Genomic DNA, 20,754 nt, shown 5'->3' on the forward strand with positions numbered 1-20,754 from the left:
ACGGGAGGGACTTTTTGTGTGGATTTGGTTTGGTGGGAGGGGTATTGAAACTAGCAGCTAGGCAAAAGCTCATAAATAAATGACAAGCTACATTGAGTCCCTTTAGATGTTATGGTGAATAAGATAGTGATTATAGTTTTAGTTGTGAAGCTACAGTTTCTGGACTGCATAGTGCTGCTGTTAGTAAAACAACTGTTAAGGTATTTGAAAGTTATGAAATTCCGTAAATTGAAGCGGAGAAAATGATCATTTACTATAAAAACAAAGGCTAACCGCTGATACAACGCTAATCATAACACCCATGCGCCCTCCTCCCCCTCAGCCAACCGGGAAGTGTATGTTGTATTTTCTGTTTCCATGGTGTCCAGGAAGGGTCTCAATTATGTTGCGCAACACACTTTAGAAACTATACAGCGCAGCTGATTACAGTAAGATGTGACGGCCATCTTGGAAAAGGTTTTTTTCCAGTTGTGCTAGTACATATTTGTAATAAAGTAAACTATTAAGTAATGTAATTTTTTTAACTAACGTACACGTTTTTAATATAGCGTCTCCTACTGTTTGCTATCTTAATAATACCGGATAGTATTTGATTCCAAGAATGCCGACCTTAAAGGTTTTTTTTTTATCGTAAAGGAATAATCTGAAAATGGGGAATCTATTTTAGGGATGTTATTGACGGTTTGGTCAAGCGAGCCTTGTCCTTCGTTTGTGTCCATAATGGCCCACAGGTTCAGTAAAGTAGTCTAACTTCCGCGTGCTCAGAACGCTAAGCGCAGTGGAAGGATCCTGTCAGAATAGGAAGTGGCGTATCTGTGTCCGCTAACTGCCTGCTGGTTTCCGGTTCTGACAGGTGAGTAAGGTGGGGGTAAGGAGCAACAAGGCATGGAGGGTTCCGGGGAGTTTCTGGATTGGTTCCCTTGAAGATGTTCCACACAGCGCTGTAAAGTGAAGGTTGATGTGCACCACGTAGTGACACCCTGCCCCTTATAATATGTACATTCTCCTTTTTCCCCCTGCTTGCCAGACATCATGCAGTGATAGAAATCACGTCAGGCAGAGTGGGCTGCGACCTAACAAAGTGCTGGCAAAAATATTATTAATCCGTTTTGAAAACTCCGGTTCCGAGTCAGAAACGTTTAAACTGACCTGGAAAATTACACGGTGACTGGGTTGGAGAGATTGGCACTTGAAGGCACGATTTCCTCAGTACTACACGCTAAGTGGTCCAGTCTTCAGCGCTCCTTAGCCCTACGTCCGTCCGCCCAGCTATTACAAAACGGGATCCTTATTCGTTACTACCATGACGAAAACCAGGTGGACTAAGGGTAACGAAGATTACCCGTAAATAACCTGAGCTTTATTTGGTGGGGGTGGTTAAAACTTTGAACGTTACGTTATGTTTTCCACTGTCCATTTCTTCTGTTGCAGGCGGCTTCTGCTTTAGAATGGCTACTACTGTAGTGCAAGAGCCTACTCCAAATCCATTTGTAGTAGCAGTTTACAATGTTCTCAGCAGATGGCACTGTTGACCAGTATGTCTAAGTTATTGTTGTCCACTGAAGTACTTAGTGTATTTATTCCTTCTTAGAAATGCATTAATTTGTGCTAATCTGTGAAACGATTTGTGGCCGTGGGAATCTACTTTTGAACGCAACAGGTTTGAATAATTCAGTTCGTCTATAAACGAGACAAAATGGAGATATTCCGAATGTTGCGTAGAAGGACACGGTTGGCGGTAAAATTGTAAAACAAAACAGGTGGCAGCATATCACTATTGACATTGATAATTTTGATTGAAAATTATATTTCTCAAGTAAGAATTTAAGATAAAGTCACACATGCAGTTAGGCAGATGGATAAAGATACGGAAGTTGGGATAAGCGCAATAGTGGTATCTTGGAAGAAGAGCATTGGTTTTGAGGTTTTAAGAAGTTCCAGGCATTAGCTTTGCACTTTCAGTTCAAGTGGCACGAGCCAGTAGTCTGCGTTCTTTGATTGTACACATATAGGTGTTGCCCTCCCAAGTACCACGGATCATGGGTTAGATTTACGCATTTTAGTGCTGATGTCAGCATCACTGCACTAAAATGCATTAGTCAGACATTATAGCGCCCCGGACCACCCCGTGGCACGCTAGAAGGAGCTGCAGCAGTGAGTGTGATACATTTGGAGAGCGTGTGTGTGCTCATACTATCTCAGAAAATACTCATCAATGATTATAAAAAAAAAAAAAAAAACTTTCTGGGTTCCCCCAGGGTATGGTTATCACTATGGCTACCGCTGTTATGGTGTGTGTGTATATATGTATGTATGTATATAATTTTTTAAACATTTCTGTCTCTATCCATATTTATTTTTTGGCCGTCCTGTCCTACTGGTTAATTATCCGTATTCATTTTGTGGTTTGAAAATAAATAGCCGTAAAATGGTATATTTCAGGATTTATTTAACTCTGAGACGTGCACTCATACAAGGATGCCTGTCGTGTTTTAAAAAATTAAGCAGCCACATATAACAGCAATAAATCCACAGATACAGGTTAGCATTATAGTACAAATATATGTTAACATATAATCCAAAAAGGGAGCACCCTGTCTTACATTTCAGCTCGAATAGCCCCAAAGCATCATGATAAATGCAGTAATTAGGATGAATTTGAATAATATTTCAAAAAGTCTTTCACCATAAATGGGTGCAGCAAGTGCTGTAACGTTGTAGAAAGTTTTTCACCATAATTTAGTGTGGCAAATGCCGTATCTCCGGACACGTGTTTCTGGCTTTCGGCCTTCATCAGCGGAGAGCAAAGTGTGGCAGACGGGGTTGCTTGAAATAGCCAGAAACACATGTCTGAAGATACGGCACTTGCCGCACCAACTTATGGTGAAAAACTTTCAAAACTTTATTCAAATTCGTGCTAATGACTGCATTTACCATGATGCCTTGGGGTCACAAATGCTGGAATGGAAGACAGGGTGCTCCCCGTTTTGACATATGTTAACATATGCCTGTATTTAATGCTGTCTATTTGCCACGATGTTGGAATTGAGTTCATAAAAGCATCGAGAGTCTCTTAAAAGAAGCACAATTTTCACGATTTTTCTGCTTTTAAAAATAAATACAGACAGGAAAAACACTGTTTTCTGTCCGTATTTATCTGTAAAAATGGAAAGCTGGTTCTTCCATGGACTAGTACAGACGGGGAAGGGCTATCACTGCTATTAGTCTCATGTTGACTAACTGTGCTATGTTTCATCTTCCTGATATTCACAGCGCATATATTTTATCATAGATTGCAGTCTTTTTTAAATAAATGCATTTAAAACTGTCCTGTGTCTTTTGTCTGCCTATGTGTGTGTGCGAGGCCTGTGCTAACTAGAATAAGAGGTAGGATCTGCCATCCACAACTTCTCTGATGAGTCATAGTGTCATGTGTCAGTCTGCCACAAATCACTTTTACTTTTTAGGTTTGGGTGAGGTGCTTCTTGCTTGCTGAAAGGGTTAGGCCGACAGCTACCAGATGATGGGGCTGATTCAGTCACCTACGGAGTGGTGCTGCCGCCAGAAACCAGCAGTCTTGCCTTCATGGTAAGAGTCCTTCAACAGGTTTTCAGGATTGCCACCAAGGATGTTTACCTTTTTGATTCTGAAATCTTTCTTTATTCTGAAAATCTGCCAGAGCATCCCCTTTGGGTATCTATCAACTTTTTTGATTAGGTTTACATTAGATTCTGACCATCACAAATCACCGTAGGCTACCGTTCCTTCAGCGTGTGATTGTTTAGCAGGAGGGATTGGAGCTGTAACTGTTCTGTGTGGACTTTCTCAGTAAATGAAACCAAAGTGACCAGTGAGAATAATTGGTGAAGTTATAAGCACTCTGGTGTTTCCGAATTCAAGGTGGTAGGAGGATTCAACCTCCACTAGAGTACCATCATCAACTCTTCTTAGCAGCTCACTTTGAAAATGTATCTGTTTTTGGGATGCATGTGGCCGGAATGACTGGTGCACATAATTATTCTGAGAACAGTCATAAAAAACATTGCATCTGATTTTGCAAATCAAAAAGTACCCAGATAGTATCAAAAGATAAGTGAACTCCTCTGTAAATTTAAGAGCTGAAAAACCTTTTTATTCAAACCACATCTCAACCCACAAATAGTCTTCAAATAAGTGCCTCAACTTAATTTCCTGGACTTATTTCTGTTTGCTCCCTATTGTACTGCCGTTAAGCTTGCTTATTATTTACAGTGTCCACTTCTGTATCTTGAAAAATGTTTTCCTTCTTATTTTGGTCGTTCGTCTGCTTTAATAATGGAGAAGACAATATGTAAACGTTTGAGCTGATTCAGTAAAAGCAGAAAATCGACACAGGGTGATGTGATGCAGCTAAGAGGCAGTGTTTCTGTAAAGCTTCTGCACACCAACAAATGCAAGCCCTGTTTCATGGTTGAACCAGCAATGCAAAATTCGAACATGAATGGGGAGTCACTTCTGTCCGTCATGTATAAATCTGATCGAACGGAAGATAATTTAATTATTTATTTTATAGAGTGCTTTTATTCAAGGCGCTGAAAATTTAAACATATCCAGAACTCAACGAAATGTAACAAAAAAACTGAACGAGCACAGTAGCATAAAAAGAATACAAAGATATAAAGAGTATTAAAGGGGAAGTGCTGTGCTAAGGGGCTGACTTTCAAGCCATAGGTTAAAGTGTAAAACATTGTTTACATTTTTTTCCCAGACTGTGTAGTTTTTCTTTCCTCATACATCTATTTTCTTTGCATTAGTGTCTCTCTTTTATATCATTTTCTGTTCAGTCAACGTAGCTTGATAATACCAGGGTCTATTGTATAGTGTAATATCAGTTTGTAGTACTAATAGTATTCTTCAAAGATCCTACTGATCCTTGGGTCTCAAACTGAAGCCTCATAACAAACCTATAGTTCCCAGGGTGAACACGATACTAATTGTTGCTGGGCGAATGCAGGACATTTTGCTTGGATACCAACAGGATTTCCTTCAACCATAATTTAATCCAGGCCCGGAGTAGAGCGAGGAAGCAGTTTTGAGCTGTGAAAGCAATAGTGTGGGACATGAATTTTGCACCTGCCAAAACAGAGAAAATAATTTAAAGTGAAAGCCCACTTTTTGGGAATGGCAGTGCTGGAGCGGACCATGAAGGAACCACGCCAGCACCAACCAGTCCCAACATAGCCAGCAAAGAACAATGAACAGTGGTTTTGCCAGGCTCAGTAAGTGACATGAATTATGCAGCGTCAACTGTGAATTTTTATTCTTGGGGGTGATGCCAGGGACCCGTGGAATGGCTGTGCTGTTTTGAGCTCCCAAACTAGTCTGCCTTGTGCCTTAGCCAGAGCGGTCTATAGGGCTCATAAAACCAGGAAACATGTCATAGTAGCCATTGGTGCAGTTACAGAAGTGGAGAGGTCCAGGTGTTGCAGAGAAATGGAGATCTGGCGATGGTGAGCATGGAGCAGAGGATTCATGAGCTCAGATGTGGCCGGTCAGGAGTGCATGTGGGCCCACTGAAGGTGGCCAAGCTGCACCATGGCACACACCCAAAACTGATATTGTCACCCTAGCTTGGGCACTAATGCGCTATTGTTTTACGAATTCCAAGACTTTTAAGATCCCTTGTCTATTTCTCTGTAGGATAAGCTCTGCAGTTCGGCTGTGAAGTCTCCTATATTCTTTTGAGTGTTCAACTATAATGTCCCTCCCTTTTTCTCCACTGCAGTTGCTCGGAAGGTGCCCATTCATGGTATACCCGCTTTACGAAATACACCCAAAGCAAATAAATAGGTCTATACCAAGGCCATTGTAGATTATCATCTGCTATGATAGTAGTGAAACTACCCAATTGTGTTTCTACGAAAGGCTAGACAGCTTTCATTAATCAACATTAACAGCAAAATGCTTCACAGACATTATCAAGGAGGCTGGCTCCTCATAAGCAGAGTGGTGCATCTGGACCAAGCTAGCCTTGTCACCATGTGGTTATTTAATTTTCGGCAGCTTTTATGTGATTTTTGATTTTGCAAATGCCTGAGAATATTGATGTGATGGGTTGTCTTTAGAGTCTGAAAAGACATCTGACTTGTCCTGCCTGTATCTGTTTAATTTGCTGAATTATGTAAGTTCTGGTCTGCAAGTCACAGAGCTCGTGAAACTACTACATACAACATTACTTTGTGCTACTTTGTAAACTGAATTTAAAGGTGCTGGATTCACTCGAGCATCCAAGGATTGTCTGTTATCCATGCTCTGTTCTGCGTTTGGTAGTGAGCTGCTTGCACAAATCTTAAAAAAAGGGATCAGCAAGTTATAAGGAGTGAATTTGTTGGTCACTTTTTACACCAATGATCTTATTACTTTTGTGGAAACCTATCTAGGACGTTAAGACTGAACTAAATGTATTGCGCAATTTCATTAAAACAACTGTAAAGGAACTAATATTCCAAATAGCGTTACCAGATGGGACACACTGTATCGCAAATTCATGAACATCAATAGGGCCCAGTAATGATTTATTTAGATATATATTGTCATGAACAATTTAATATCAAACACTTTGTGCACAGTGGATGTTTTTATGGACATTAGTGTTTGTTTTTGTCAGGCCAAAATTTATCTGGGCCTTTGTTATCCAAGAAGGATTAGGCAATTGTAGTTGCACGTGAAATTCCAAATAGAACAGCACGTTGCACTGTGGAAATCTGTATGATCACGTTCCTCTCTGAGGCAGTTGCCCCTCAGCCTCTGCTACAGATGGACTGTTTGCATGTTACTGCATAAAAGGCTGTTAAACTTAGAGCAAATATCCTGTCACTCCAGGTCTGGCGACAATTGGGTGTCTAACCACAAAAAAGGACGCAAGTACAGCTTCAATTATTAGCACATAAATCACTATCGTGCAGGAAGTGCCAGGGAGCTGTGCAGGAACTGCAGGTCAGACTCGTTAACAGATCGGTCAATATGTGCAAATTATGAGTCACTTTTATATTCTGTTGGTCAATGTAATTATTTATTGGCCATTAGCCAGCACAAGCAGATGCTCACTGGCCTGCACGTCATGTTCCAATGCAGGTTTTAAAAAAAACGTGTTGTGTGAGCATAGTGCAGTCACAGAACCAACTGCGTGCACAGTGCATGGGTTCCGCACGTAGAAACTTCTCAAGCACAGCGAAGCAAGAGCTCATTCGTTTTAAAACTGTGCACATCTTTACCATGTTTGTGATTAGTGGGAGTTAAAGGGAGCCACCGAAGAGACAGAACCTAACACCTGTGTTGTTTAATTCGCACCAACAGAAGCGAAGGAATATCTCCTCCCTCGAGATCATAGGGCATTGGAATACAACTACTAGATTTTCTGCACTGCTTCTTGTTGAGACAAGCATTTGCAATCCAATAGGTCTCACATTTTTGAGAGTTAGAACTATTACGTTGTAAATGACAGTCTTTTACCTATATGTTTTGGTTTGGAGTGTAGTGGATGTATGCCAAGTGCCACAGCAACCCTCCCAGGCCTGTCGCTGCAGGGGAGAGTACACAACAAGGCTGCCATCTTGGGAGCATTTTTGCCTCACTCCTACAGACTGGCTGTGATATTATACACAGGAGTCCAGATGGTGATGGGGAAGGGCTCTGCACATGTGACATAAAACTGCAAAATAAATAAATAAATAAAACGCTCCTCTGCCTCTGTGTTGAGTTTGCACTGCATAAAACTACAGAAAAAAGACCCTGCAGACATCGCAAAGAAACAGCAAGATGCCTGAAAACAAGGAAGAGGAAGAAACAACATACGTCCGCAAGGCAAAAGAGAACAAGTATTTCTAATGCAGTAGGTCTTGCATTTGCGAGAGTTACAGCTATTGGTGTTGTAAATGCATAATTGGACTTCTCTTGCCACATGAATTGGTCACCCCTGCCTCATAATTTGGGCCTTACCTGCCACAGAATTCTAGTAGGTCTGAATATAACCAAAGCACTTCTATTTACCTTCTTCCTCTATATGCAAAAAAAAAGACAATTTTGCCATTTAGCATCTCAACTGTTCATTGGTTACCTGTGTAGAAAAACATACAGAGCAATGCTACATTGCACATTGGCTTGCTGCATGCCCACCCAAAGCACTGCTATATTGCAGATTGGCTACGTGCCTGGATGCTCGCAGCACAGGTACGTTGCATATTTGCCACCTCTCTGGCCACAGATGCTACTGCTACACTGCACATTGGATACCTGCATGGAGACACAGCACTGCTACACCACACATTTGGTTATCTTCGTGGAGTTACAGAGCACCATGTTGCACTCTGGCTACCTGTGTGGCCCTACAGAGCACTACTACAGTCTGCCGGCCTTTGCAAAGGTAGCATTGGCTATTGGCATGGACACCAGCACTGTTACATTGCACATTGGTTACCTACATGGCTGCACAGATCACTGCTAACGTGCACCTTGGCTGCCTACATCATCCCAAAGAGCAATGCTATAGTGCAACAATACTGGCTTCTTATGCCTAAACATCTTGTGTGTCCCCAGGCAGGATTCATCTTGCACTTATCTAACAACGTTCACACGAGGGATCAGGGCGGTGCGAGCAGGGCAGCTGCACCTGGCGCTGAAATGGTGGGGTGTGCTGTGTTGACAAATAACTTAGTTTAAAAGCACATCAACTTCCTTGAGCATATAGCAGTTTTAGGTAACAATAAATATGTCAAGATAACTCTGGTGATTGTTACTGCTGGTAAGAGATCGGAATTTAGTCGTGGCAGTTTTGACTCCTAAAATAGCGCATAGGGGTAATGTGCCTGCTGCAAATAACATCTACCATGTACATCACAAAACTGAGTGTGTAGTGAACTATGACTTTAAACAATGAAATGTGTATCAAAGAGGGACTATGGAGAGATGAGAGGCATTGTTGGAGAGTGGTAGTGAGTGAATTTATGGAGGAGGTGGTCACGCACTGTACTACCATTGTGCCACAGGGTGCAACCTTTTTCTTTCTTGTCTTCCAGTTCTGAGCTGTGGCGTTTGACTTGAGTCTTGAAGACAGGCCTCTAGAACAGGGTTCCACCGCACAGGTAAGAACTGCACGCACTCTGTTCCCAAGTATTAATAACAGTGGTAAGGTGCCACTTGTGACTATTAAGAATATGTCCACCTCCTGCCACTGCCAAAGCCGGCATCCATCATATTAATGAGAGGGGCATGGTGGGCAGGAGAATTTGGACTGCCTGAAAGCTTTTCCTACAGTTTTATTTAACACGGCGTCCACAACTAATTTTAGCTGATTTTTTAAAAGTGGCAGGTACCATTCAGAGGAGGCAGCCCTGCGCGGGACCCATGAAGTAGATCCACGTGCCTTATCAAACACCTCTCAAGGCACATTACTTGGGCTGCCGTGTGTTGGTATGTTAACTGCCTTAAGACTTGCTGTGGCCATTAAAAAGCCATTTATGTGCTTGTCAAACCTCTAATGCTGTAGTAGACACCTTGAAATGGCCAGAAAGGCATGAGCAACAGCAACAGGACGACTGCAGTGCCAGGGATGCTGACAAGGCAGCGTAATGCCATGGTGCGAAAGCCTACCATGGGAACTGGTGAAGGGGCTCTTCCTATGATCTTACTTAACCGTGCTTAGCAATTTTGAACCACCAGTGGTTCATCTCCTAACAGGCACCGGACTGGTCACTTATTAAAACAATTAAAAAGTAGCCCAGAAACCATGCTTAAAACGTGGATGCTTCGTATGTTAACAGTAGTTGACAGATGCTCTTGAGGACTGCTGAACACTGGAAAAGGCATAACTTACGCATGCCTTTGACAAATGAAATCAAGGGAATTTTGAAGGGCAAGCCCACAAACAAATGAAAGTGATGGGCGTGGTTAAAGTCCACAGAATAGATTACAACATGTTGAAAGCAGCTCTTGCGCATTGCTTTGCTTGATCTAAAAATAGTGCACTACATCTATTATGAAAAAATTACAACTTATTCAGAACTCCGCAGCTAGCAGGCCCACTTCTCCCCTGTCTTGAGAGCACTACACTGGTTACCTGTTGCCAGAAGATGCACCTTCAAGCTGCTTTGTATCACCCACAAAGCTATACATGGAACAGGATCGCTTTTTACCAGAAACAAAATAACCAGATACCTTCAACAAAGAAACCTCCAATCAAGATTAGCACCCCGCTTTAAAACACCACCATACAAGAAAAAGACTATAGGTGGTAATCCTTCTCTGTTCAAAGAGCCAAACAATGGAATTCATTACCCCCAACTATAAGATCCGTAGATAACTATCTTGTCTTCAGACTACTCAAGAGGTTGCTCTTTCCTTCATAACCACCATATTCAAACCGCTTTGGACTGCATATGCCTGTGTTGATTGAATATTTTTTATCTGATTATGTGTATATTCTAGATCTATACAGTTCCCTAGAAAATATGTATCGCTACTATGTCATAACAATAAACTACACACATACTTTTTAAACCTGTTTAACTAATGTATATGTACGCATGGTTTAAATATGTATATGTATGTACATATTTGTGTGTGTGTGTGTGTATATATATATATATATATATATATATATATATATGTGTTATTCTGTGTTTAACATGTTCATAGGTCATTGCATAGCTCCTAGATAAGTTGTTATATTAGATTCTTATGAATCTCTGCTCTAATTTTATATCGCACTGATCAAATGTTTATTATCATAGGTATTTGGCTATTCAAAAATTGAGTAACAATAAATTTGAGAAAAGTACACTTATTAATTAACTTCAAACATCACAAATCTTGAAAGTCTGTGTTTATACAATACTAATTTTCTTCTCATATTATACCCATTATTATATTCCTTGGACATATATCCCCTTACTATGTACTTGCATATCTATATATTACTCTAGTCCTAATGCACTGAAGAAAAAAAAAAAAAGTAAAATCTATAAATAAAATTCAAATTATAATTAAATCTAAAACATATATATATATATATATATATATATATATAAATTAAATAAAAATAATGATCAAAAATGTGTATATAGATATATAAAATATTATAAATAAAAAATGTAATATTTTTACTCTTGTAAGCTTTACTTTGTCTACCCATCACCATATGTCATGTCTCTATCAATCTATCCTCCATTCCCACTCCGACTCATCCCAAATCCATTCTACTACTTTCATCTCCTCCTAAATAACCTTTCTAAACTCTTCCCTCCTCTTCCACATCTAACTCGCCCAAACCTCAGTTTACTACCATGATCTCCCAAACAACCCTACTAAATTCTCCCTCATTTCTCACCTTTAACTCATCCAAAACCCCTCCTGCTGCTATGATCTCCCTAAACCTTTCCAAAGACTCTTCCCTCCTCCATCCCCCTTTACTCATCCCAAGCCTAAATCCTATTACTATAAACTCCCAACTAAAACTTCTAGATTCTTCCCTCCTCCACCCCTCCATTACTACAGTCAATCCAACTAATAAACCCACAAATCTGCCTCTCAAATTAACTCATAATAATACTAAAATTGTACTATTTCCCTATACTAATCCACCACTAATTCCTTTTGGGTTGTGGAGTAGCGTGCTACTTGCCGAAAAGCGCTTCGATGCCTCGTCAGGGGTAGTAAGCGCTATATAAATACTAGTACAATACAGTACAATACATTAGGTTATGCGACCGATCATGAAATAATCCATATAATAGGGTCAGTCTCCAAGGCAGTAACAAACCAGCCTCAAGGTGGGACAAACGTAAAGCATTTACCAACGGCATCAAGGGATTTTTTAAAAGGCCCAGGAACCAATTAAAGTGATGGATGTGGTTAAACCTACATAATAGATTACATCATGTCAAGAAGAGCAGCACTTGCGCGCTGCTATACTCAACCTAATAAAGGCACGACTAGCTATTTGACGAGCTGTATTTTGAAAGCAAATATTTTCATTGTGAGGGGGAAAAGGTCACTGCGAATTGCAAGCAAGTCTACAAGAGTTGTGCAAGTTTGTCATGCTGTAAATGTTTGTTAAATAAAATGTAAATTTGTTCTCCTTCTGTCTGGCAAGCCAACAATGGATTGAACTCAATTTATTTTTAAAACTTTTAACACCACAAAATACAGAATATTAAAAAATATTTAAAATGAGTAGCCAAGCCATTTGTGACAACGTTTTCATCTCAAACGTCTTGTCACAATGGCAGATTTCAGACCTGCCAACATGAACATAAAACTTGTTGTGTGAAACTGGGTGTGGCCTTCTAGGGGTGGATTTATGTTGGGAGCTAACGTTTGAGGCATTTCTGCCTCCCCCCTCTCATAAATCAAAAAAACAAAGATTGCTAGGGCTGCAGCTGATGTCCTGGGTGTTTTAACCCCACGTAATGTGGACTTCGGCTGCTTGCAGCTGCCAAAGAGGAGCTGGAAATTCACACTTTTCAGCGATTTCCAGTTCCTCTTGCCTGCCACCATGTGATTTTTGACTCCTCACCTGGAGACCTTATGAACAGAGCCAAAATGTGTGACACATGAATTTTCAGGTCTGCGATTTACAATAGCAATATAACGTTACGTCTGCTAGGCCCTTCTGGTTACAGCGATATATAAGGTTTGTAGGTTCTCCAAGAAGCAAAGGTGGCCAGAGCCAACAACTGAGCTGCACCTTACCATGATATTTCATTGTGTACGAGTATAGAGCAATGAATATGGTAAATTATAAAGAGTGAAAAATGGATACACAGGGAACAAATCTATTTATGAAATGTATACAATATACTGAGTTTGGGAGCAGTGGTATTTGTACAGCTCTAAATTTGTTGGTACTCATATTAGCAAGTAATCCAGAGGGCAGTTTGCAAAATGTCCTCTTTCTTGCACACTGGCTTACATATGGAAGTCACAAATGCAGTGAAATCCAGTTGGTATTAACAAATGTTTTACTATCGTTTTCCCTCAAGTCGCCCGATAAATGTTCACTTGCAAGGAATTCCATTGACCTTCTTTTTTTTTTTTTTTTTTTTTTTTTTTTAGAACTGTTCCTGTTGTGGCCACTTTGCCCATTTACACAATTGGGATAGCATTTTTATTGGGGCAAGTGGGTTAACGCTGAGTGGTAGGAATTTTATGCATTTCTGCTGATTCTGGAATTTTCCATCACAGAAATGTAAGGAAAATGCATGACTTTAGGCAAAGTTTGAGGTGTGCCAGGCATTGTGGTTAAGAAAATGTCCTGGGATCCATACAAGGCACAACAAGCTGGAATCCCCCGGTGTCTAGTTTTAAAAAATGTCTCTAGTTGGTAGGTTTCCGTGGGTGCCAGCCAAGCCAGCACAAAATATTGTATCTACCCCCTATTGCTGATCTCTCCATGTAGCGATTTAGGGCCTTTTGTGTCTCATTCTCTTGACCCACCCACACCTGTTACTTACCCTTGTTATCTGGAGACATGTGCTAAAGCTGGGTGGTAGGAAATTTGTGGCTCCCCTGCAGAAGAAGTCTATCCACTGGCGGCCCTCGCGAGACAGCACCTACAGTTCGTGCTGCACTTCTTTTGTGCAGGGTGCTTCACAGTATTATCACCCCATCAAAATCGAAATCGGCCCCAGTCGTAGTCCGAGGATGTGTTTGTGAGTAGCTGCAACAGGACATTATTTTTCCTTTCTGCCTTCTCCAGACACGTTTAACTGCTGCTTTTCACATTCTTGTGGCAAATGGCATCTTTTGCAGGTTTTCTATGGCGTGTTAATGTTAGCCCATTAGAAGTGAGGTGGTGGCATTTGCATCTGAGTTGCTTTCTCTGCCCTTTCACCCATGGGGCTGTTTAACTTTTGATTGTCTACAAGACAAAATGCAGAAAATCCAGAAGTAAATTTTATTTTGCATTTTACAACTCTGCACTTTGGTACTAGTACATACGGTGGCATCATGTATCTTATTTTTACTTTTGGGAACCTTTAGAATGTTGCATTGTGGGGCTTGTAGTTTTGATTGTGACAGTTTCACAATGGACTCAAAACACCAGCATTCAATGTGCTGTTGGCTAAAATGCCAGAATTGACCACTTGTTAGCAATGTTTTAAAATTTTGCAAAGACTATTCCATCAAAAAAAATGTTTCTTTCATGTGCAAATACAAAAGTAAACTTTGCACACAAATTGTGTGAGGGTTCATTCTTTCACTCACATTGTGTATCAAAACGAACATTGGCAAGGTGATTCATTTTTTCTTACGTGTAGTAGAAAGGTTTATACCAAGCTTAAACACAAGAAACGTTCAACATGTATAATAGAAGTGAAACCTTCCATAATGCAAGTAGTAAATCAAGAACAGACGGCGGCAGCAGAAGGAAGAGAACATGATTCTTGCACACATACAGAACAGGTACAACACAAATACCTAACACATTAAAGAAGGACTGAGAGGAGTTAGACTGTTGTGCTATTTCCATAAACATATGAGAAGTAAAAAAAAAAACTTAAAGAAACAGCCAGACCTTTTCTGGCATTAACATACATTAATGAACTCTTGTAGGATGAATGCTGACCTTGATGTGGTAGGCTTCATAACTGGGTTCCATATCCTTCACTGGGAAGCATTTGAGAGTACTAACGTTCACTGGTTGGAAGTTTCCTCGTTATGGGTTCCCTTGTTTGGCTGTGGCTATGTCTCTTATATCATCATTTATATTCTGCCTTTTTTTAAACTGTCAGACCTATATTATAATTGTGCCTGGGTGAGCTAACTTTTTTTTTTTTTTTTACTGATGTCTCCCTGCCACATGATTTTAAACGGGAGGGCAGAGGCATGGACCCTATTTCTCTTTTACATCAGCATGTTTTGGTTCCTGAATATTACCTCTGGGGCTAGGCATCTCCCCTAGGAATAAAGGTATCTTACAGCAAATATTGTGAAATAGCCCCTGCTTCATAGGGCGTGTCACTAGCCTTAGACAGGGTTTTGGAGGCTGGGGATTTCCTCTGGCCTCACTCTTTGAAGAGACCTTGCACTGTCCTATTGGCAAGCCTTTTTCCAAATGCAGCATGTTTCACGTGGCGATTCATTATAACCGCAGCCTTCGCTATGAAGCAATGACCACCCTGCTAAGCCACGCTTGCAGCTGACTAGCTGTGGACAGTGGGATAGGCCTTTACACTGCGAACCACGCACCCAAAAACAAAACATCCTCGAGCTTTGCTACCAAAATAGGACAGTGGTAATAAGGTTTTGATGGCTGGGTGCCATAATTCTGAGCGGCCCCATCGTTGTTTCATCCTATCTGGAAAAGCAATGTTGTGGGGGCTGAGAAGAACAGCTCTTGGCTCATCTTTGACCTGCTACCCTACTGCAGGTGTCACTGACTGTCACTTTTTCATAGGGCGTGTCACTAGCCTTAGACAGGGTTTTGGAGGCTGGGGGGGGGGGGCGGGGGGGGGATTTCCTCTGGCCTCACTCCTTGAAGAGACCTTGCACTGTCCTATTGGCAAGCCTTTTTCCAAATGCAGCATGTTTCACGTGGCGAGTCATTATAACCGCAGCCTTCGCTATGAAGCGATGACCACACTGCTAAGCCACGCTTGCAGCTGACTAGCTGTGGACAGTGGGATAGCCCTTGACACTGCGAACCACGCACCCAAAAACAAAACATCCTCGAGCTTTGCTACCAAAATAGGACAGTGGTAATAAGGTTTTGATGGCTGGGTGCCATAATTCTGAGCGGCCCCATCGTTGTTTCATCCTATCTGGAAAAGCAATGTTGTGGGGGCTGAGAAGAACAGCTCTTGGCTCATCTTTGACCTGCTACCCTACTGCAGGTGTCACTGACTGCCCTTTTTCTTATAGCTAAGTTAAAAACTTTTACATAAAAAGTTTGTTTTCAGTTGTTTCACTTCAGCACCCTAGAGTATATCCGTGCACTGAGTGACCTTTAATGAACTGCAAGTTTGCTGCTGTGACATTTTTATGAATGACTGAACAGACAAGTTTGCTGTCTTGTTTCTCCTACATAAGATTTATTTTTAGCGCTAGAGCAACAATATGGTCTTTTACACCACACATAAGAGATTTGTGTACAGTGTGTGCCCTTAACTGAATTATTTTAAGTTTCTCATCTGTGATGGTCATGGAAAAAGAGGCACATGGAAGAAAATTATTTGTCTAGGGTAATGCTGTTAGGTCAGCCTTGGAAACCGGGACTGAAACCAGTTTTCCTGACTAGATTGTACAGTTCTGATCCTGGATGGGTGTCACATTCTCTCCCCCTTCTACTCTGATGACAATTGTATTAGTGACTCAAGAAGTAAGTTAGTTGCATTGTGCCACCTATACATGACCTTTATTGCCGTTATAGATGAAGCAACATTATTTTCAATTAAACAATATTTGGAATTGTTGTACTGTGCACATCCTGAGCTGAATTGTTTCAAGCTGCTTTCAAATGTGATGGTCTTGGAAAAGGAGACAGATGGAAGAAAAGTAATTATCCAGGATCACACAATGTGGACAAACTGAGAAGTAGTGATTGAACCCAAGATCTCTGGGTCAAGGCCCCTCAACTAGATTTTGCCCTTTGTCTATCAAAAACGTCCAACTGGCCTGGGCATGTTGTGCAAGTCCATTGAAAAGAATCTTTGTGTTTTTATATGAAGGATTAACAGCATAGGAAACATTCCTCTTCATAGAACCAATACACGTAAGAACCAAACCGTGCAAGTTTTCCATCTCCAGAGGACAGGTATGGGAGGATGAGTTGGAAAACATGTAAGTTCTGGCTCCATTCTTGCTTAACTGATATTCCAAATCAGCATCCTGAAAGTCCTGCTGTTTTTGTTGATTCTTTGGTTTTCCATGTATTGAGAAGTAGCATTACCTAGTAGATCATTGTTGTTTGGAGCAGCCTCGCCACAGCATAACTAACTATGCTTTAGGTAGGCAAACAGTTGCCAACCTCTACAAAAAGGTTTTGAGTGCATGCGCACCAGGTGCTGTGCCATTCCAGGGTCGGTGCTGTACCTGTTGAAAATATGGAGGGCAACTAGCTTTTCTATCACAGAAATATGTGAAAAATATCAGTTGTTAGCCAAAGTCTGAGGTTTTTGCAAGGGCTCCTGGCAGTGGTGTAATATTTGCCCTGGCTGTGTGGGTTATGGCCCCCTGTGGCCCGATCAGCACAGTACACTGACTACGCAGTGGCCGGTAATGGCAAGGGTGGTCCCCTGAGTGGTTTTTTTTGGGGGTGGAGGAGGGGTTTTGTGTGGGGGGGGGGGGGGGAGAGTTCTTGTACTTTACAGGAGCCCCCTCAAGTTTTGTTATGTCACTGGCTTAGGGTTAAGAAAACCTTGTGAAATCCAAGTCACTGCACCAGTTCCCTCCCGGGTTATCTAGTTTTCTTAATTATTTAGGTTTGGTAAGTTTTCCTGGGTATCAGCTCATCATTTGGTCTAAATCCACTGGAACACACGCTGGAAAAAATGCGCTGGTTTTGAGTGAGTAAAACTTATTGTCCATATTGAATTTTGTGCCCTTTGCTATCACAGCTGCTAGGACCACCTACGCAAATTGAGTTCCATTTTTATGTGGAACGCTGGGTGATTGAAAATTTGTGGATTGTTACAGATTACAGAACTTCCCCGCACATAATGTAAAGGAAGTGTGTGATCTTAGCTACTTCAGCAAAGTTTGAAGATGGCAGCGCATTATGGAAAAGCGAGTGGGATCAATGCACGTTACACCACCCTGGACACCTTACTGTGTTCAGTTCTTAAAAATGTGAGGACTTATTGTTCCTTTGGAGTTTATTGACTACTGAAGTACAGATATGGCACTTACATATGTGCTAGCTTTGAAGAGCAAATACTAATAACACCATCAGACTTTTGAACCCATGACTACTGAATGTGATTTGTGCAGCCACGTCAGGACACTAACCACTTTACTGGCCAATCACGCGCCCTTCACCCACCACACACACTGACTTTCATATCGTTAGGCACTGGCCCGATTCACCACAGCAGAACACTAACTTCAACATACTGCCGCGATCCAAGGGCCCATCTCATTCTTACACAACAGGATGAAATGAGCAGTCACACTACCTCTCACCCAGTACCTGACCAACCTGCGTACAAACACACCACAAGCAAACCTTTAAACACATATGGCCAGACATGTTGGTTAGTGCCTTAACAAACTTCACAACATCCTAAAATAAAATAAATCTAGGCTAGGTTTTAACTACCTGTTAACTGTTTGCCTCTCTCAACGTCCTTAGCAATACCAAATACATGCACACTGAACCGTCACCAACAGCTCCCATGACAACCACGAGGCTCAGAAACACGTGTCTTTCATGTGCATTTAGCGCACTCCCTATATTAAATCTTACTCCTTCCAGTGTGTGGTTGCAAGTTGGGGTTGTCCGCGGATGCGTCTGGCCTACGTTCTTCGAACTGAGCAAGCATATCTACCTTTGAAATTAATATAAACAGGTTGGGGCAGACTGACCTAGGTTCCCTAAAGAGCACTTCAAAAACTGCTCAAGGCTTTAGATTTTGCCTTACACAGCACTCTGTGACAGCATAGCCTATCTTAAATGCACTTTCTTCTGGCGAACAGAACATCTACCACTTTCTGGCAGTGGATAATTGTGTCAAGCGGGCCATAAATAGGCTATCCTGTTTTTCCTTTAAACTAATAAACACTGATTGAAACCCAGAGAAAGGGAAAAAGTCCTGATCAGTGTAAACACTGATAAACACCCGCACAACTACAGACTAAAACGTCATTCAACAAAAAGAAAGTGAGTGTGCAGGAGTCATTTGTATTTCGTTCTGAAGGGGCCAACACAATGTAACTTTGTCAGACAAGGTAGGAGCAATAAAGATTGGTCTCAGATTATTCTGCTCGATTTTTTTTTTTTGATTAGGGATGTCACTAAAATATTGTTTCCTCCTGTTTTCTTTTGCCTTCAGTTTTGTGTGCTTGGATTAATGGTGCAGAGTTTAGAAGCGTGTTTTGGGTATGATATTATTTCATGCACTCTAGAGAATCTGAGAATATAAAAATAATTTTTCATCTTTTGATGATTAGTGAAATGGCTGGCTCGTACGAATTGTGGCACGAAACAGAATGGGTAAAACCCTTTGATTCATCAGACCCTTTTTCTAAAAAGTAGGATTGTGCGAATTTGTGTAATTCCTTTTAGCATAATAATGTGGGGAGCATGATCCAGCATTTAGCGCTATTTTCTTAGTGTACGATGCACCCTGGGGTGTAGCTTGGCCAGTAAGATTTGAGGGGGAGGGTGCAAACACCAGATTTTCCAACAATCACACTGTCATATAAAGTTAAAATATGTTATACAGCAAGCAGGGCACAAGTGAATGACTAAGGGGGCAGTGGAAAGGGAGCCGAATGTTAATTAGTAGGGTTACTAAGGGAGAGAAACTACAATGTTTTGTAAAATAACCAACATTTTTAATTTAAGACTTTCAAAGCAGAGAGGCATTGTGTGCATTTTTGTATGTGTCTATGTAACAGTTTTTCTTTTTTTTTTTTTTTTGTAAATTTTTTATTAGAGAAAAATATAAGACGATACACAGTATGCATTGACATTTTTTCAGTAATCCGTGGTTCAGTTGATAATTTTACAGATGATATCTGAATGTACGTTGTCTAATAGGTACACTGATTCGTCGACATAGACTATGGTTTGAAGATCAGGGAGGGTGTGCGGAAGGGGGGTAAAGGTTATTGGGGGGTCAAATTGTAATAGAGGGGAGCAGGAGAGAGAGAGAAGAGTGATGGAGAACGGGGAAGTAGGGAGGTTAGGTAGAATATTGGGGGGAAAGGCAAATATTTTGGCTCCGTGTTTCTGGGTTATTAAATGGATATTCCAGATGTTCCTCGTCATTTGCCGACGATCTTACAGGGTTGTGCCATGTGATACATTTATCAAAGTGTATTGTAGGGTGGGCCAAGAGGATACATTTATGGGGGGGGGAGAGGGCCATTCCGGGGGAGGGTAGACAAGGGAGAGTATCTGTATAGGTTCAGGAGTAGATGTATAAAGAATCCGGTCTTGCCTACTAATGTTGGACAGTTAGCCTCTGATCGAGCAAATCCAAGAAAAATAATTTCTAGTACGTATTTAAGCGGGTCGATATGGCATGGTGTAAAGGGTGTTCTCTGGGGTGAAGAGTCTCCGGAGTGGAGGAAAAGGATAGGGGAGCGGGGAGGGAAGCGAGGGAAGGAGAGAAAGGAAGATGATGGGGTGTCAACTGCCATCCGCTGACCATGAGCCAGCTGCCTCATGGTCTTGTCAGGAAGGGGCTCCAAATTTCTGTAAATAGGGCCGCTTGATCCTGTAGGTTATAAATGACTCGCTCATGGGTAGCTGTTTGGAACATGGCTGTCATCCATTCCGTTGGTGTTGGGGCAACAGCAGACCTCCAGTGTCGAAGAATACAGATTTTCGCTGTGGCAATTGCCGTGTGAAGTAGTCGTTTATGGGGACGTGATAGGGAGGGGTATGGGCGCATGTCGTGTAAGATAAGGAGTGTTATCGGTGACGGGTTTGGTATTGATATGAAATCCCTAAGTGTCTGGAACACAGCTTCCCATAGGGGCTGTATTGTCGGACAGTGGCACAGAATATGAAGTAGATCACAATGGAGCTCTGCGCATCGCCAACACCTCGCA

The 20,754-nt window shown here is 41.4% G+C and overlaps 1 protein-coding gene across 3 annotated transcripts in view; it reads left to right on the forward strand.

Annotated features, from left to right (window-relative positions):
* The first annotated feature begins 731 nt into the window (after positions 1–731).
* EXD3 (exonuclease 3'-5' domain containing 3) overlaps positions 732–20,754 on the forward strand; it is a 1,916,540-nt gene continuing 1,896,517 nt past the window's right edge. For 2 of the 3 annotated variants that reach the window (XM_069241413.1, XM_069241412.1), the window contains exons 1-2: positions 732–853; positions 9,054–9,119. The gene's annotated coding sequence lies outside the window, so the exon portion shown is untranslated. The remainder of the gene's footprint in view (positions 854–9,053; positions 9,120–20,754) is intronic. The other variant, XM_069241414.1, reaches the window with a different exon arrangement.

The sequence above is a fragment of the Pleurodeles waltl genome, chromosome 6, assembly GCF_031143425.1.
Source record: "Pleurodeles waltl isolate 20211129_DDA chromosome 6, aPleWal1.hap1.20221129, whole genome shotgun sequence".
Lineage (NCBI taxonomy): Eukaryota > Metazoa > Chordata > Amphibia > Caudata > Salamandridae > Pleurodeles > Pleurodeles waltl.